The sequence below is a fragment of the Gorilla gorilla genome, chromosome 16, assembly GCF_029281585.2.
Source record: "Gorilla gorilla gorilla isolate KB3781 chromosome 16, NHGRI_mGorGor1-v2.1_pri, whole genome shotgun sequence".
Taxonomy (NCBI): Eukaryota; Metazoa; Chordata; class Mammalia; order Primates; family Hominidae; genus Gorilla; species Gorilla gorilla.
The window spans coordinates 97,350,431-97,365,604 of record NC_073240.2 but is presented as its reverse complement, the minus strand read 5'-3'; the positions used below and the strand labels follow the sequence as shown (position 1 = coordinate 97,365,604).

At 40.0% G+C, this 15,174-nt stretch overlaps 1 protein-coding gene across 13 annotated transcripts in view; it reads left to right on the top strand.

The window, feature by feature from the left end:
- Positions 1-6,570, top strand: part of LOC109023491 (uncharacterized) — a 190,718-nt gene extending 184,148 nt beyond the window's left edge. For 9 of the 13 annotated variants that reach the window (XR_008671610.2, XR_010131086.1, XR_008671609.2 and 6 more), the window contains one exon: positions 663-6,570. The gene's annotated coding sequence lies outside the window, so the exon portion shown is untranslated. The remainder of the gene's footprint in view (positions 1-662) is intronic. The other 4 variants (XR_008671615.2, XR_010131083.1, XR_008671614.2 and 1 more) reach the window with 1 other exon arrangement.
- Positions 6,571-15,174: the final 8,604 nt, after the last annotated feature.

The following is a 15,174-nucleotide window of genomic DNA, read 5'->3' as shown; positions in this document are numbered from 1 at the left end:
CTAGCTCTGTGGCCCTACATGGGTCACTAAAAATCTTTGACAATCAATTTTACCATCTGTGAAATGGGGTTAGTGTTGTTGGGAGAATGAAATCAAATAATGCATATAAAATATTTGGCACACAGTTAATGCTAGAAAAATTGCTGGCTGTTAATACATGTATAAATGATGATCATGGTGATTTTATATACTCATAATTCTAGGTGCCAGTCCAAATACAGACATATGAGAATGTGGATAGATCCTCGAGTTCTCTCTGAACCTTCCTTCCATGAAGTTATATACTCTATAGAATCAGTGGGTGAGTTGATTTAGGAGAGGTGCCAGTATGAGCCTGGAGTAGCTTACTTGGTCAGATCCAAAATATGGGTTTGGCTAAATATAGGGATCTAGGAGAGAAGGTGGAAAACGCTTGCTGGGCCAATGCCAAGTATGAAGCAATGCTGACCTTGGCAATTTTTAGCATCCAATTTTCACCCGTTAAGAGAGGAAGGTTAAAAGGTATAAATGAATGCAAAGGCCATAATAAAATCATTGTGGAATTAAAACATTAAGCCCATAGGCTCTTAATTATAAAATAGCAATATATTGTTTACAAACGTTCTTATATTAGGGACTTAGGGATTTCACAGGATGCTTTTTTTCTTTTCTTTTCTTTTCAGGGACAGCATCACTTTTGCTCTGCTGCTCAGGCTGGAGGGCAGCAGCATGACCTTGGCTCACTGCAGCCTCCACCTCCTGGGCTCAAGCAATTCTCCCACTTCGGCCTCCTGAATAGCTGGAGTCTCAATATGTTGCCCAGGCTGGTCTCGCACTCCTACCTCAACTGATCTTCCCACCTCAGCCTTCCAAAGTGTTGGGATTACAGGCACAAGCCACCGTGTCTGGCCAGGATGCTTGTCTTAAAAACAAAGATTTACTACCAGCAACCTGGCTGGCCCAAAATGTGACTGGCAGCTTATTTTATATTCCCCATACACATTAAATGTAGAAAATTAGTAACTATTAGATTTGATTAAATATTAAAATGTCATATTGTTCAGCCAATGAACAAATTGTTTTCAAGCTGCTCTGGGGGGAATGACTAGCCTGCTACCTTTTTATGGTGTTAGTTATATGGTATTTTTCTCTTCCTCCCTTCATAGTAAAAATCCTTGAAGGCTTACTCTCCTTGAGAACACTTCCTCATGGGTTTTTGAATCTGCAGCTCTTTCCACTCCCAGGTACTGAAACCATATTTTTCACAGACCCCTTTACCTGCCCAAGGGTCAACTTGATTCTTCTCCTTTGCCATTTTGCACCGTTGACCATGTTGAAAATCCTTGCACTTGCTGTCTGCTGCACTCTTCTTGTATTTTGTTTTCTTCTGAATTCTGATGAATACTATTCTGTTGTTTCATGGTGCATGCTCAGGGTTCTGTTCATTATCATCTTCTCTTTGCCTGATCCTTTATCTTTAAGCAAACCCATCCATTCTTGCTACTCCAGTTATCTCCTCTATCCAACGAGCTGGGCCACCATGATTTTTCTCCTAAGCTTGTTATCTTCACCTGGATTTCCTCAAGCACAGTATATAAAGCCAAAATTCTTCAATTGTCTCTGTAAACCAGCTCTCCTATCCCTTCCCCCTTTGTCTCAGCCATTTGGTTTGTATATGGAAATAAACCTCCTGGTGTTAAAACCTCAAAACTTCAGCATTATCTTTGTCTCTACACTCTTGTTTGACCTCTAGATCCAGGAAATACCCCAGTTTCATTATAAGGCCTGTCAATTTTATCTCACAATGTTTTTCACACTTATAAGCTAGATAGACCAAAGCAAGGGTCTGTGTGCGCATTCTCTGTGATGCTCATTCTTATGTTCTCAAGATAGTTGCTTGAACTCTAGCTGCAGCTTCTGCATTTCAGGTAGAAAGGAAGAGGATGATCACAGAATCAAAGGGCATCTGCCAACTGAATCTGCCACCCTTTAAGGGGAGCATTCCTGAAAGCAACATGTAATAATCTTTGCTGACATTGAATTGAGCAGGGTAGTGTCACATGACCACTCTGATCTACAAGGGAGGCAGAGAAATGGAGTTCAAAAGATCGGGACACAGTGCTGTTTCAATAAATGGGAGTTATATTGGAAAGGACGAAAGTGCAAAATGTTTTGGGGTGGGCAATTGACAGTCTCTACACACCTTTTTTCTTAACTTTCCTATGTTTACTTGAAATAAATTTCCACTGACTTTGAATAAAACACTCCTTGTTTTCCACCATCATCATCTAACTTGACATCTTCACTGTCCTTTTGCTTAGATTTTTACAAAGCCAAGTGGACTCTGTGTGCCTCTACTTCACTGCTACCGAGAGGTGAAGTCAGCTGGGCTTCTGGGTGGGGTGGAGACTTGGAGAACTTTTCTATCTAGCTAGAGGATTATAAACACACCAATCAGCACTCTGTAGAAACGCACCAATCAGCGCTCTGTGTCTAGCTAAAGGTTTGTAAACGCACCAATCAGCACTCTGTAAAACGGATCAATCAGCACTCTGTAAAATGGACCAATCAGCAATCTGTAAAATGGACCAATCAGCAGGACATGGGCAGGGCCAAAAAAGGGAATAAAAGCTGGCCACCTGCACCAGTAGCGGCAACTCCCTCAGGTGCCCTTCCACGCTGTTGAGTTTTGTTCTTTCGCTCTTTGCAATAAATCTTACTACTGTTCACTTTTTGGGTCCGCACTGCCTTTATGAGCTGTAACACTCAAACTGCGAAGGTCTGTGGCTTCACTCCTGAAGTCAGCGAGACCATGAACCCACCAGCAGGAAGAAATAGGACATATCTGAAGAAACAAACTCCAGACACACCATCTTTAAGAGCTGTAACACTCACTGCGAAAGTCCGCGACTTCATTCTTGAAGTCAGTGAGACCAAGAACCCACAGGAAGGAATAAATTCCAGACACACTACTACTGTCCTTGTTCATTAATCTATTGATTTGGCAAGAAAATATTGATAACAGGCACTGTCCTGTGTACTAGAGATGGACAGAATCATGACTTTTGGCTTCAGGGCCTCACAGTTCAGTTGGAGAGAGCAACATGGCACCAGTTGATTCCAGGGCAACACAATTAGTGACATAACAGAGACAGGTGAAAGGGATTGCAGAAGCGGAGAGAGCATCCTGACTAATTCAATCTGCGAATGGTGAAGAAGACCTTCCAGGGGTGATGCTGTGAGCTGAATTGTGTATTAGTAGGAATTTCTCGGTTCAACACACAGAGAAATAACAAGTTTTCTGTTGTAAACTATTCCTTACTAATTAAAAACATAGTGGTTATATTCTTGACCTCACTCTGAATTTAATTTTTAAGAATGTAATCATAAGTGAAGCAACTTTAAATATAGCATTATAGGGCACAGTATTGATAAATGAGAGGAAAACTTTTTCTTAAGGAGTGTACCACTCACTTACCATGCCCTGAAATTAACTGAGAACTCATTTGTCAAGAGAGCACCTACCCTATATAGAATTCTTCCAATTAACATCAAAAGCGATCATTCTTAACCTCTCATGCATTAAGAAAATCTTGTCTGCACCCAATGTTCTGTTCATAATCAATGAAGCCCCTTACGTATGTTATTGCAAATTTATCACCCTGTATGTTACTAAAATGGATGAATTAATAAATGAATCTGCTGTAGGTCCAGAAGCCAGATTTATCTGTTGTCTCCTGGTTCTCATGGGATTTTCCTTTGGTCTCCAAGACATTTCACTCTGCACTTTCTCATAGTTTGGGATATTTATTGACAGCTACTGACAGTATGAGTTGGTACTCATAGACTCACCATGGCTATATCAGAAAAGTGGTTTTGAGGGGGATTAGTTAAATTTAAAAATGTCAGCCAAGTGACTCTCAGGCTATGCTAAAAAGGCAGTGCAAGTGTTGTGCTATATCAGTTCTAAAAGTATCATATTGCTATAAAAAGCATACATCAAGATAATTAAATGATGCTTAACATTGGTGAGGTCATGGTAAGCTTGACACATTCATAAACATTAGTTAAAGAGTAAAATAGTGCAACATTCCTGGAGGCCAATCTCATGATATGAAATTAGAATAGGTTAGGATATATTCTTAGGATCTGAGCCTTCTTTCCACCTGTAAGGATCTAGGCAAGACTGGGTGTAGAAGGATGGCCATTGAAGTATTACATAAACTGCAGAATACCCATGAGCTAGAAAACTATGTACTAATCAAAATTGGTGCTTTCTGATAATTTTGATTACATGGAAAAGTGCCCACTATGTTCAACGAATAAGAAGAAAAACAGTTGTATCAAAGTCTGATCCATATGTAGGGATACATCTATCACATATGCATACACATCTTTCAAATGATTTGCATCAGGATGCTAACAATAGTCTAAGTTTAGGTGATTTGTATTATCATCTTTAAAGTTCTCTAAATTTTATAAATTTCTAATCCATGCATGAGTTTCACAATTAGAAATAAATTGCTGGGTTTTTTTTGTTTTTTTTTTTTTGTTTTTTGGAATGCAGTGGTGCGATTACAGCTCACTGCAGCCTTTACCTCCTGGGCCCGAGTGATACTCCCACCTCAGTCCCATGAGTAGCTGGGACCACAGGTGATATGGTTTGGCCGTGTCCCCACTCAAAATCTCATCTTGAATTGTGGCTCACATAATTCACATTTATTGTGGGAGGGACCTAGTAGGAGGTAGTTGAATCATAGGGGTGGGTATTTCGCATGATGTTCTCATGATAGTGAATAAGTCTCATGAGATCTGATGGTTTTATAAAGGGGAGTTCCTGTGCACATGCTCTCTCTTGTCTGCTGCCATGTAAGATGTGACTTTGCTCCTCTTTTGCCTTCTGCCATGATTATGAGGCCTCCCCAACCATGTGGAACTGTGAGCCAATTAAACCACTTTTTTTTATAAATTGCCTAGCCTTGGGTATATCTTTATTAGCAGCGTGAGAACGAATACAACAAGTACGTGCCACCACACCTTGCTGTTTTTTTTATTTTTGTAGAGATGGAGTTTTGCCATGTTCAAGCCCAGGCTGGTCTCGAACTCCTGGGCTCAAGTGATCCTCCCACCTTAGACTCTAAAAGTTCTGGGATCACAGGTGTGAGACACTTTGCCTGGCCAGAAATTAATCACTCTTAAAAGGAAAACTAAAAAGGACCATGTAGTAGAAGATGAAGAGATTATTTATAGGTATTTTTTATATGTATACAGTCTACATGGCTAATTCTCAGACTCACATACCGTGTGAGGTCAATTTCACTAAGGGGCTCAGCACACACTCTGGCCGGGGAGGGTGCTCCAGGCTTTGAGCCTAACTGCCTGCCATCACTCTCTCCCCTCCCATGCCATTCTCCAGGCTGCCATCAGATTTCTCTTTCCAAAGCATAGCTATTGTCCTGTTATTCTCTCTCTGGAAACATTGTTAAAACCCGTTATCCTCTCTGGAAACATTGTTAAAACCTTCCCAATTGTGCACAGAATACATTCTCCCCCTCCGCTTGGCTCCAGTTCATGTCCTCAGTCTGATATCCCTCACATCTCTCAATCCTCCGGCACTCCAGCACAATAGAGCTACCTTCATGACACTCTTCACCTCCCCCTGCCCACCACTTTACCCTCATTTTTGCTTGTCCTACCTGTTCTTTCAAGCCCTGCTCAAATTCCCAGAGTGACCACTCTGAATTAATCTTTCCCTCCATTATTTCCTCTTTGCACTTTATCGATCTCTTTTATTGCATTAATCAGAATTTTACTTGTATTATGGTTCCTTGTGTCTTTCTGTTCTTATATTGATTTTTAGCTACCCAAATCATATCTTCATTCATAATCTTTATGGAGTGGTTCTCAAACATTAGCACATATCACAATCATCTGAGGGTTCATTAAAACAGATTGCTGGACTCCATCCCTGGTGTTTCTAATTCAATACATCTGGGGTGGGGCACGAGAACTGGCATTTCTAATAAATCCCCACGTGATGCTGCTGCCGCCCCAGTATGGCAACCACACTTCGAGCACCACTGCTTTTCAAAAATGGGAAACAATGAACTAACGTAAATGAACGTGATATAGTACATAGGGAATGGAAGTTCACAGGGCAGGATTTAGAATCAGAGGCTTGGGTTTGAATTCCAGTTCTGCCACTTAATGCTTCAACAAGTTATTTAATCCCTCTGAATCTTCATTTTCTTGCCACAAAAATTGGGATATTATTACAGTAAGTCCTCAATGTCACCCATAGGTTCTTGGAAACTGTGAATTTAAGCAAAATGATGCATAAAAAGAACAATCTTACCATGGGCTAATTCACATACTCAAGAGTTAAGGGCCTAGGAAGTACTTTTGGTCACAAAAACATCAAACTTCTAAATAAAAACTAAAACACGGCCAGGCGTGGGGGCTCACACCTGTAATTCCAGCACTTTGGGAGGCCGCGCTGAGCCGATTGCCCAAGCTCAGTAGTTCAAGACTAGCCTAGGCAACACAGTGAAACCCTGTCTCTACTAAAATACAAAAAAAAAAAAAAAAATTAGCCAGGTGTGGCAGCCTGCACCTGTAGTCCCAGATACTCAGGAGGCTGAAGCAGGAGAATCACTTGAACCCAGGAGGCAGAGGTTGCAGTGAGCCGAGATTGTGCCATTGCACTCCAGCTGGGTGACAGAGTGAGACTCCATCTCAAAAACAAAACAACAAAAAACCCTAAAACACTTCTAATATTAAACATTGAAATAAATGCAATTACACATATATTTAAGAAAGATTAATAAACACAAATAAGCTCATTATTTAAACGCTTTTTCCAATTCAGGGTTAGGAGTGATCAGAGCCCATCCCAGCAGCTCAGGACATAAGGTTGGAACCAGCCCTGGACAGGATGTCATCCCATTGCAGGGGGCACTCATACCCACCCACGCTTACACTCCCTCACACTGGTGAGAGGTGAAGCTGGCTGGGCTTCTGGGTCGGGTGAGGACTTGGAGAACTTTTCCGTCTAGCTAAAGGATTGTAAACACACCAATCAGCACTCTGTGTCTAGCTAAAGGTTTGTAAACAGCACCAATTAGCACTCTGTAAAAACGCACCAATCAGTGCTCTGTGTCTAGCTAAAGGTTTGTAAAGACACCAGTCAGCCCTCTGTAAAAATGGACCAATCAGCACTCTGTAAAATGGACCAATCAGCGCTCTGTAAAATGGACAACTCAGCAGGATGTGGGCGGGGCCAAATAAGGAAATAAAAGGTGGACACCTCAGCCAGCAGCAGCATCCTGCTTTGCATCCGCTTTCACGCCGTAGAAGCTTTGGTTTTTCTCTGTTGGCAGTAAATCGTGCTGCTCCTCACTCTTTGGGCTAGTACCACGTTTATGAGCTCTAACACTCACCTGGAAGGTCTACAACTTCACTCCTGAAGCCAGTGAGACCATTAACCCACCAGGAGGAAGGAGCAACTCCAACCGCGCCACCTTTAAGAGCTGTAACACTCACTGCGAGGGTCTGCGGCTTCACTCTTGAAGTTAGCAAGACCACGAACCCACCAGAAGGAAGAAACTCCGGACACATCTGAACATCTGAAGGAACAAACTCCGGACACTCCATCTTTAAGAACTGTAACACTCACGGCGAGGGTCTGCGGCTTCATTCCTGAAGTCAGCAAGACCAAGAACCCGCCGGAAGGAACCAGTTCCAGACATACTGGGACCGTGTGGATACGTCGGTAAACCTGACATGAACATCTTTAGGAGATACCTGGAGAAAACCCATGCAGATTGTGGGTTTATCCCCAGCTGGGGATAGATTTTTTCCCCCCATCAATATTGTAAAGAAAACTGAATGAGTTAGTTATTCAAGAACCAGCTCTACCTCTTACATAGGGTTGTCCCGAGGGCTATGAGAGATGATGTTTGTAAAGTGCCCAATAAGCAGTGGCTACTACTATTACTAACTTGCTTATTCTGTGCAGTAACTTTATAAATTTTGCCACAGTTTTATAGATGAAGAGACTGAGGCAAATGGAGGTCCCTTAATTTACCGGAAGTCTTCTACCTTAAGAAAGACAAGACTCGGATTCTAATTTCAGTCATTTTGATACATTCTACTCTCCCCACCACAGCATATTAAATGTAATGCACACTCAAAAATATTGGATTTCTTTTTATTTTTATTATTTTTGAGACAGAGTTTCGCACTTTTTGCCCAGGCTGGAGTGCAGTGGCGCGATCTTGGCTCCACCTCTTGGGATCAAATGATTCTCCTGCCTCAGCCTTCTGAGTAGCTGGGATTACAGGCATGCATCACCACGCCTGGCTAATTTTGTATTTTTAGTAGAGATGGGGTTTCTCCATGTTGGTCAGGCTGGTCTCGAACTCCTGACTTCAGGTGATCCTCCCACCTAGGCCTCCCAGAGTGTTGGGATTATAGGTGTGAGCCACTGCGCCTGGCCTGGATTTGTCTATTTGTTTATGCGAAATCCTCTACTGGCATTACCATCTCTCAAAACATTTTCCTGGACTTTTAACGAAAGATTATTTCCATTGTAATGGGCACAAGTGCAATTTCCCTTTCATTTGAAGAGACTGTGAGAAGTAACAAATCAGGTAAGTAAAATTATTAAAGAAGGAACTAGCACTTAAAAAATATAATTTATAAAACCAAGTTGCCTAAGAGAAGCGTCAGCTTACAAGACTGTTGTTACTTCATGGCATTAATAGTTTCAGGAACATTATAATACATAGTTTAATTTTCTTTGGTGTTTGTCGTGTTTGGGAGGTGGAGGTACTTTTTTATTATAGATTTTATGATAAATAACTTGGTTTTAATAGCACTTTTGAATTTGCTAGACACTAAAACAAAGACCATTTTATAAATTGAAAATTCACTTGTGTGAACACTAAATGCTGGGATTTGATTTCTTTGTTTCTATAGAAACAAAAGAAAGTTGAGATTAAAATAAGCTAAAATGGAATTACATTTTATGAAACAGTAAAGAAACTTATTTTACTTGTTTCCATTGTAGTGTGGTGAAATAAAATTTTTATTTAAAACCCAAGCTGTCTGTGGGCCCTTCTGCCTTCTGAGAAAAAGTTCCCTTGGAACAGGGAGTGGCAAGATTTATATATTGAAAAAAAAAAGCCAGTCTCTTTACTATTTCATTCTAATTTGAGAAATCGCTGGTGATGGTTTGGAGGGGATAGGGGAAGATGAAGAGTGTTTTCAATGTGAAAACTTAAGCCAGTGCTCTCCATATTGTTCAAATAGTGAGAGCAGGTTTAGCAGAGACAGTAATGTTAATGTCTTTGGGTCCATAATAACAGCCCAGTAGGATAATAGGTCAAAGAACCGACATTCTCTGTGATAACAGGAAGGAAGGAGATCCAGACCATCCTGACTAACATGGCGAAACCCCGTCTCCACTAAAAATACAAAAATTAGCCTGGTGTGGTGGCATGCACCTGTAATCCCAGCTACTTGGGAGGCTGAGGCAGGAGAATCCTTTGAACCTGGGAGGCGGAGGTTGCAGTGAGCCGAGATCGTGCCATTAGCACTCCAGCCTGGGCAACAAGAGCAAAACAGCATCTCAAAAAACAAAAAAAACAGAAAAACAAAAAACAGAAACAAAAACCACTAGGCACGAAGACAGTTGCAAAGGTGAGGCCTGGAAAGAGGGTCTCGTGAGTATTCGTGGATCCATTTGTTTCTGAGGCCCAATTGCTTTCCTGTAGTTGGATAACTATTTTGAGAATGAAGAAAAATTCTTTCCAATCCATTCCCATTTTGTCAATTTAGTTCAAGATAGGGTTGCTCCTATTTTGAGAGAATTGTTCTTCACTGTGCCACATGTAATCCTTTACCTGGAGTGGCATTCCCTCTCTTGACTTCTTACTGACTCCGTGATCCTGTGCAGGGAGGGCGCAGCGTGTATTCTCATGCTTGCATTTACATGGGCTCTGATTGTTTTTCTTTTTTTCTACATATGTGGCATGGATAATTTGATAGAGAATCTAATATTTTTATAATAAGATAATACTGAATCTGTCTTTAATCTGAATCTTTGCTCAATAAGAACATATGAGAGTTGCAAAAAAAATGTTAAAAAAGATGGAAGACCTAAATCCACCTTGAAGCATAAACAGCGGTGTTACTTTAAGAAAAGCACGTGGCAGCCCTAATAACGTCTGTAATAGTATAGAAAAGCACCTCCACGTCTCATTCTTTTAGACAATATGGTCCAGTGGGAAAACTTTTGGCTCTAAAGAATACTATTCTCTAGCTTCGTGATATGCTCATTCCACTGTTCTTGATCTCAATCGGAGGATCTGCATAACGGAATTCATAATTTTGTTCTATCAAACCTGCAAAACAGTACCAGCACCTATGGAGAGCATGTTGTAGAAAATAGCAAGAATATGTATAAAAATGGAAATGGATCCTAACCATCTCACCTTACTTGCTCCTAGAGAAGTCCAACAGGTGAGTTGGAATAATTTATTTTTTCTACCCCAGTCATACAGGCCTAGTTACAATGGATGCACTTTTCTGTTTTGTCCAATAGTAAACAGTCTGAAATGTAACTTAAAATACAGTTTTCCTATAAATTATAAAAAGTTCTGAGGAAAACTCATTTATCTAATGGTCACTGGATATCCAACACTGTGCTGTCGAGAGTTTCCTTAGCAAGAGGTGATCAAATCGGGAAGATAAACCAAGTAGAAGTGAAACCACTTTTGACCAAAACATGTGTCTAACTGTATAGAAGATGTTGATCAGGATGTGTTCGTCAGCCAATAGAAATGTTAATTCAGCTGATTTAAATGATTAGGACTTTTATTATCTAATATAATAAAGTTTGGAGGTAGGGCGGTAAGTATCTCTGAGTGTGGCTTCTTCAGCAGTTCAATGGCATAATCAAAAATTGAAGACTTTTTTTTTCTGCTCTGCTATTCTCAAGGTGATGGTCTTGTTTTCCCAAGCTGCTACAGAGCTTCTGCAGCTCCAAGCATGACCACTATATTTGGCTGCTTAAAAGCATGACAAGGGCAGAAATCATAAAGGCTTTGCCCAGAGGGCCTTGATTGTCCTTGCCTTCTTGTCCTTTGGTGAGAACTTCATTGGTCGTGGCTCCAAAAATCAGGAGACTTTCTGTGATGAATTCACCATAAGAACGTGGGACCCAGCCTCCCTTGAAGGACGTAAGTACCTAATATCTGAAGAAAATTGAGTTTTTTTTTTTGTTTTTTGTTTGTTTGTTTTTTGAGACGGAGTCTTGCTCTGTCACCCAGGCTGAAGTGCAGTGGTGTGATCTCGGCTCACTGCAACTTCTGTCTCCCAAGTTCAAGCGATTCTCCAGTGTCAGCCTCCCGAGTAGCTGGGTTTACAGGCATGTGCTACCACTCCCAGCTAATTTTTATTTTTAGTAGAGATGGGGGTTTCACCATGTTGGCCAGGCTGGTCTTGAACTCCTGATCTCAGGTGATCCACCCACCTCGGCCTCCCAAAGTGCTGGGATTACGGGTGTGAGCCACCATGCCCAGCCCCTCCTGGCTTTTGTATAATTGCGTTTGATTCAGCTATAGGGTCTTGTATGATATTGTTTATACAAGTCAACTGCTTGGTTCCATTTTTCTTTTCTGTTCTCCATTTGGTTGGTTTTATAATGTACAAATTCACATCCAGAGTGTATGTATTTTTTCATCTAGTAAATGGATAAACTTATTGTGAGATTTTATTAGACTTTTTTGAAACTTCCAAAAATTTTAAATTGCATTTACTGCTTAATGGAATAATTTGAGATATAACTCAAATCAGGAAGTACTCTATTTAAGAGAGATTCATATTAAATATTTTTGGTAATGCTTCATAAGGGAAATGTAAAATTCTACTTGATTTAAATAGTATTTGTTACCTTTCAATTTTCTCAGCTGCACTTTCTCAGTTTACACTCTAATCTTTTACCTGGACAATTCCAGTTGCTTCCTAACTGTGCAATGTACACATCCTGTTGCTGACCATGGGAACTCTCTAAAGCACAAATAATGATGCTCTCTTCCTGTTTGAACTTTCAATCAAGGTTACTTGCAAAATCAGCTTCATAGTTCTTGGTCTAATGCCTGAGACCCTGGCTGACCTTGCAACTACCTTCCTTTACAGCTTCAAAAGTTGCTACCTCAAAAAAACTCTCCAAGTTTTGGAAAAGTACTTTAAGGATTAACCTGTTGTAGGCATGAGGAGTTGTCTGTGGTTCCCCAAACATCCCATGTTCTTTCAAGTTTCCATGCATTTGCACATTCTGATACTACTGTCTGGATTATGATTTTCTACCTATCCTGCCTTATAGGAGAATTTATTTATTTCTCAAAATGCAAATGTTCTCTCCTCAATGAAGACGTGCTAAAACTCATCTTTAGCCCATTTCCAAGTAGCCAGCAGTTAATACTTTTGTAACACTGTGCATATATTTCTAGTACAGGATCTAGATCTGTATATTGCATGTACGTTTAATATAAACTCTAACCCCCACATTAGATGAGATTTCGTTGTCAGGGCCTAAGGCATGAGAAAGAGAACTGGTTAGCAGGCTGTCAGTAGAAAATAGAAAGCTAAGCAGGGTAGTTCTTCTTTGTGACTTTTGAAGACACTGGACAAGTAAATCTGATGAAGATAGACTTGGGTTCAAACCATGATTGAGTATCATGCATTTCACTCATATTATCACATTTACAAAATGCCCATATCATATGATGGGTATTTCACTCATATATCTCAGAAAAATCTATTCTATGGTTTGTGGAGGTAATAACTGTCTTAGAAGCAGAATTTTAATGCAAAATTGATAAATTCTTGTATGCAAATGGTAATATTTAAAGAATTTCCACCATTCTCCACACATTACCGGGACTGGATAATTATCTGAAAGGCAGATTCTGGTTTTCAAGGTCTAGACAACAGCGTAGTAGACTTTCTTTTTAGTGCTTACTTTGATTATCATTGGCTATCTAACATTAATGTAAATAAGAATTATAAAAAATAAGAAAACATGTTTGTTTTATTTTAGGGGTAACTGAAAGTATCTTTTAAAAGGGCAGTTTAAATATTCCCAACCTTTATATTATTAAAATACACTGTGGTGTCTTTCTCTTTATACTCTGAGCTTGTTGGTAGCAAACCCATTTATCTTTGTTGTCTTCCTAACCTATAGTATACTGGCTTGCATTTATTATCCTTCTGATGTGAGTGTTTCTGGATCCCACAAAAACATAGGTTGAGGTAGTTTTGGGAGACAATTAAGCAAATGAAGCACACCTCTTCTGCTGGGCTGCAGTTGGATGATCCCAGCTCATGCATTTGGGGAGCTGGTGTAGTGACACAAATTTTAGAGCCAGAATGCAGGGTTTGAATTCCAGCTCCGTTACTTACCAGTATGTGCTACCAGGAAAGTCATGTAACCTCTTTTTGCCCTGATTTTGTCTACCATTAAGTAGGGATAATACCAATTACTATCTCTAAGAATCTTGAGAAGATTACATGTGTTAATACATGTAAGGTGCTTGGAACAATGTCTGACACATCATAAATATCATCGAAGTGTCAGCTCTCACTTCATTGGTTTCAAGTCTTCACAATCAGCCTCCTTTGTCCTAAGGTCATGCTACATTTTGTATAAATGTTTCTTATGGGACAAAATGCTCCTGTCTGTTTAGGAGTGTGGGTGTGAGTGTTTAAAGACACTGATGACTTTTGCCCTATAATGGAAATTCTCTGCACCAAAAGAGCCAGAAGATTGCATTATACATTTATAAATTCACATCAAGTAAAAACAGAGAGGGAGATGGATCCCAAAGGACGTATTATCAGAATCGGGCTCCAGATGGAAAATTTATGTGATTTGATGTAAGTTTAAATACAGGGTTGTTTTACTCCAAAGCTTAAGAGGAAGGAATCGTTGTGGTCATTGCTAGTTATATTAATGGAAGGAGTCTTCCCCATTTTTAAAACTTAAGTGATGGTAACTATTGGCAGAATTTGTCATTCATCTCAACCAGGTTTCTAACTCTTACTCTGAAATTCCCTCTTTTAATATTTATTTTTTAAAGTTTTTATTATGCATAAAATCTATTTTTTAATAAGTTGGAAAGAATTGGAGTGGGAGGAAATCAGAGCTGTCATGGGAACTGGAGAAAATGGGTGTGGGGAGGGGAATCTGTAGAGCACAGGTGCCAGGTGTCCTGTGGATCTCGGCCACAGCCATCCGCCCATCACCTCTCCTGTATTGTTTCTGACTAATGGAGCAACCTATTCACTTTTTTTTAATCATATGAGAAAAAGGATGCATGGAAATTCCACAATCAGTGTCAATGAGGTCAGACGATAAGCAACTTTAAGTTTAATGAGAAACTTCTACATCAGAGGCTTTATTTAATTTGTTTTGTTATTTTGTCTTACTGTGACTTCAGAATTTCACCCAGGAAATGTATGGAAGGTTTAACAATACCATGTTAAATCAGCAGATCTACATGATCTTTTCAGTGGAATAGAAGAAATATGATCAGGACTTGGTGGCCCTAAATTAACTTGTTTAAAAACAGGATTCTCAATTTGGTTATGAATTTTCTTACCTCCAGTGATGTGCTGGGAAGCGTTTTAACAACTGGCACTTTGGAATAAAGCCCTGATTTATGCTGTTGGCTTATTTCCTTTTGGTGATATTCCCACCATAGCCAATTTTGACCTACCAGTGTGATGATACCAAATGAAGAGTTAAAAGAGAGGTACACAGTGGGCTCTTGAGAGCCTGTTGAATACGGCAACTACACAACACAACTCTGTTTACGTCTCAGAAAAGATTTGAGACAGGCCAACAAAAGAGATTGTCCTGAGAACTGGCATATAGAAAAAGTTCTATGGCTTGCATAGGCAATGATGAGGCACAGCATTCAAACAGGGAAGCTGGATCAATCAACATTGCCTGGCTGCACAGCATTAGATAGCCCAGCCAATATTCACTGTTGCACAATGCTTTTTTTTTTTTTTTTAAACTAAATTAGTGAAGTATACAGACATTCCTGTAGACGTCCACCTGGATATGTCAAAGAAAATACCCAAAAACTGTGCCTCTTTTTTTGTTTTCTTTTTCTTTGAGACAGT